Raw genomic sequence first — 4,538 nt, forward strand, 5'->3', positions numbered from 1 at the left:
CGTTGCTTTTTGGCCTTACCTCGGAGATAGGCCCCGTTCGCTGGTCTAAAACTTGACTGAAACTGGCTGAAAAATACTGTTCCGGCTGAATTGTTGTGAGAGAAAAACACTGTTCCGGTTGAAAAAAGAAGTTAAACACACTATTTATAAGACAAGTGAACAGGGCGATAGACGTGTACTGGATGGCTTATTATTTTATTTCTTGTCGTCCTCGCGTGTGCTGATGACTGCGGTGCTAACTTTTTTTCGACGCTGCAGCTTCACAGTCCTATGCCCGTTTGATCACCGTGAGGCCATTCATTTTTTCTGGCACCGCCTCCACACTGCAGAAGGCCTTACGGTAGCAAGGGTAATGAGTACAAATGGGAAGGTGTAGGCAATAGCAGGGTTCTAACAACCTAGCCTTGTTCAGTTGGACCCCAAAGGCCACCGGGGAAGCAAGAGCGGAGGAGTCCGGCTGAGGCCTCGTTGGGCGCTTCAGCTTCGGTGAGGATGACTCTGTTGGGCTACATGTAGCCTCCCCGGCGACAGGCAGGATCAACAGCTGGTGAGCGCAGGGCTGGATGGGGCAGGGGGCCTGTGCGGCGGTCTCGAGAAGGGCCGCGTGGTCGCTGCGGAAGGCAGGCGGCTGCGGAGGCGATGCGGCGGCGGCGGCGGCGCGTAGTACGGGCGCGCGCGACGCGGCGGCTGCGGGCGGAGGCCGTGGCGCGCCGCTGCCTGAGGGCGTCGGCAGGCTAGCGCAGCTGCGGAGTCCGAGCTCAGCGCCGTGCGTGGAGGGGGCGACGCAGGGGCGAGGATGGCCGATGGCGGCGGAGGGGTATTTTTTTCTTTCCTTTTTTTTTTTTTGGTTTCCCTTATCTGAAGGAGAGGAGGCTTTACTTTTTTTTCTCAGTTATCTGAAGGAGAGGAGGCGAAGGGCTTGGGCTGCGCAGTCTTCCGAGGACGGCTGCTGGTGTCGGTCTTTCCAGAAGGGCGGACGCGTGGACGGGAAGCTGTGGATAGGCAATAGGATCGGACGGCTCCGGTGGATTTACTGTTAATGTACAGTGAAATGAGAGTGCGGAGATGGTATACAGATGGGGATGAAAACGGTACGGATATTTTTCGATCGTATTTGAAACCTAATCCGTTTAGAGGGGTTGAGATCTGTCCGTATCCGACTCCGGATATCCAATATCTGATACCGTATCCATATCCGAATACTCAAATCGCATATTTATGATGTTGATATCGAATCGTATCCTATCCAACATAGTTGACACTATCCGTATTTGAATCCGAATCCGGACAGAAATATGAAAACAAATGTAATATCGGTGATATCTGTCCGTATACGATCCGTTTTCATCCCTATATACAGCTTTAACAGTATTGGTTAGATATTAGGTTAGATAAGAGATGAACGTCTTGCTTGTCAAAATACTTGTATTTTCTTTATAAACAGTATCTACTCTTGTTACTTCACCCCTCTGTTCGTGGAACATTGCAGACTGCAGATACATACAGGTCAGATAGAGTCAATCCCCATTGAGTGCCAGGTTGGTCTCAGCAACTGTATACCGATATATACAGGACACAGTGACAAGAGTGGTTCTTATCCCAAAGGGTATGTATATCGTATATTCACTGTTCATGACCTCCGTTTCGGAATCAATTGATATATGAGTAAGATTATGACTTTCTTGTGGAGGTCCTCCTGATAATTCATTTGGCTGCGGCTTGTCATAAACGATCGTAAATTTCCAATCGGAATAGTATTTTTCTCTCACACAAACCAACCAACAGTACTTCTTCACAAACTAGCAACGATAAGAACCAGCCAACCGAACAGGCTGAATGCTCCTGTCTTCCATCCGGTGAGCAACAACACAATAGCACATGGAACTGATTGAAAGGTAGTGACAACCATCAATTGCAGAGTTCTTACATTATTTTGGCCTTTTGTTTTGACAGTTTAGTAATCATGCAGATACTGATCAGTTATTCACTTTGTATCAAAGTGATTTTGCAGTAACAAGGTGATCATATGATATTTGAAAAAAGAAACAACCATCATCTGAGTGATGTCTGATGAACTCAACAAAGATTAATGGCTGAGCAATTATTGAGACGTCTTTATTCAAAGACAAGGAAACTTCAATATCGATGGGTCTAGAGCTTTAGGTCATAAGCAGTGAGCGATGCATTTTCCCATTTTTCCATAGGGAAGAAATGGTGTATCAGATCAGAAGTAAAAGAGTGTATTTTTTTTTTCATGCAAGCAGAGAAGTCACAAGGATGCATATATTTTGTGCCTTATTCAGTTAACAGAATATGATAGATATGAGAACAACATTATTATGTGGAGATAACTTGTAATAGCTCCACTGTGTTTTTTTTAAAAAGACAGTATGACTTGTTAAATGCTGTTCAGTTTGTGCATCCACAGAATTACTATTCATAAAGAGATGGTTAGGGAATCAGAGTTTATCAATGAAAGAGACATTCAATAGATATACATGAAGAATCAACATTTTACGCAATGGTGGCAATTTCGCAAGACAACACTGCATGGATTTGAAGTTCCAAATTTGTTTTAAGAAAGATTTGAAGTTCCAAATGACGGTTTTGGTATATAACATTAGCAAGCTAGTAAGTCACATTACAGTGGGCAAAACAATTCAGAATAGTCTGCATACTGTATTGTTCCTCTAATATTATCGGATAAGCAAATAAACACAACACATTTAAATTAGCTACCGAAAGAGAATAGAAGATTTAAGCCCCTTGCTTCTATTAAGTAATGGCAATTTTTTGTAAGGAAGTCAACCGAGATAACTAAAAACATTCACATGCCCATGTAAACTGCAAGGAGAAAAACGAACAGAAGGCGTTGACCACTACTATCTAAAAGATGTGCACACTGTAATGTTAAGTGGAATTAGCATGCTATCAGCTGATTAAACAATGCAATATTGTTACTGATCTTTTTGGTGGGAAAAATATTTAGGACTCTGCCTAAATAACATTTGACCGTAACAGTAAATACTAGACTAATGAATGACTGCCTTCTAGTCAAATGGATCTGGAAAATACATCAAGAGCCAACTAAAGGGGTTTCCCAATTTTGGCAGGGTTTACACAAGGTGAAACACCTCTTTAAATGGGGGTCTGTGTTTAAAATTAGAAATGGTAAACACTGCAAATTTTGGTTGGATTGCTGGGCTCAAAATGTCCCACTGTAAATTGCTTATGAGAATGTTTTTAAAATGGTGGGGAATACTAATTGTTCTGTAGCTGACTGCTGGGAAGGTGATTCTTGGGTTATGGACTTTAGAAGATCCTTATCTATACAAGAATATGACAGTTGGTTAGAGCTGGGGAGTCTTTGCAAGGGTGCAATCCTCAGTCTGATGAGGCTGATGCTGTCATCTGGGGAGGCCCTAGCAAGGTGGCTGGGGTGCTTAGAAAAGTAGAATTCCTCTGGAAATCAAGTTCTTTTTTTTTTGGCAAGTTGTTCCATAAAAAATTACAGGTGGCTGGTACTTTGGTTAAAAGGGGGTGGAAAGGTGATGAGGACATCACTCCTTCGGCTATACCCACTGATTCTCCAACCATCATGTGAGGTCTAATGACCCGAGCTCGAATGCGTCAACTCAATTTAGAGGTGAGCTTATTCTTAAGCGATCATTTTCACACTTTTGAGAATAGATTACTACCTAGTAATGTTATCTTGCTTAGTAATATTGGAGAGGGTCATGAGGGATTTAGAGGAAGAGGTGGAGGCGTTGATGACCAGCAAGGACGTTCAACAGAAATCGGAGGCCCAGTCCAACATGATTTTGAGTCTGTCTTGATCTCCATGACCAGTCTGCCTTAAACTGGTCACCCAGGACGCATCCGAACTCTATTTTCGACGATCCACATATGGTGGAAAGCTAATTTGATAAGGAAGCCAATCCAAGTGGTCTCATGTTAAAAGCCCTTCAGAATCAACGAGAATCGTCGAAACAAGTCAGCGTCCAGAATCTGTCAGGGTGCTGTGACACCGTCTTTTGGTCCGTTGGACCGTGTATCGTGTTTGGGCCCATTAGGGGGGGCGCATCCAGAGTAGGCGACGACTCTAAAACCTTTATATTCATACGCTGTCGCCGTCATTAGGTTTTGAGTTTTGCTTTGATTAATCTGTCAAGAACAGTTTCGCCGTTCATCGGTTTGTGAGACCCCAACTTCGTGAGATTAATTATTCATCTGCAATTTAGGTTGTTTTCTTTCTTGTTCTTTGTTGTGTTCTTTGTTGCACAGGCAGCGATTAGCCTTCTTGGCGAGGTCAACCGGATCCGTATCTCGGTTGATAACCAGAGGAGTTGTGGTGCTAAGATTGTAGGGTTCGATCATTCGATCTGAAGCCAGATCGGTGTGTCATTCTCCGCCACAACGATAGCTACCACCACCTGACGGAAGATCAGGATCTGAACTCCAATTTCGATGTTCCATATATCAAAATCGATCAGAAAAAAATTTCGGATCCGTCCATCCCCCACATTGTTGGGGTCGGA

General features: G+C 43.8%; 1 long non-coding RNA gene across 2 annotated transcripts; it reads left to right on the forward strand.

Moving 5' to 3' along the window:
- Positions 1-202: 202 nt before the first annotated feature.
- On the forward strand, positions 203-2,364 carry LOC136498016 (uncharacterized). Of its 2 annotated transcripts, XR_010769494.1 has the most exons (4): positions 203-817; positions 893-1,091; positions 1,490-1,895; positions 2,001-2,364. It is a non-coding gene; the product is annotated as an uncharacterized lncRNA (long non-coding RNA). The 2 variants fall into 2 exon arrangements; XR_010769493.1 differs by having other exon boundaries at positions 203-1,091.
- Positions 2,365-4,538: the final 2,174 nt, after the last annotated feature.

This window comes from Miscanthus floridulus, chromosome 12 (genome assembly GCF_019320115.1).
Source record: "Miscanthus floridulus cultivar M001 chromosome 12, ASM1932011v1, whole genome shotgun sequence".
NCBI lineage: Eukaryota > Viridiplantae > Streptophyta > Magnoliopsida > Poales > Poaceae > Miscanthus > Miscanthus floridulus.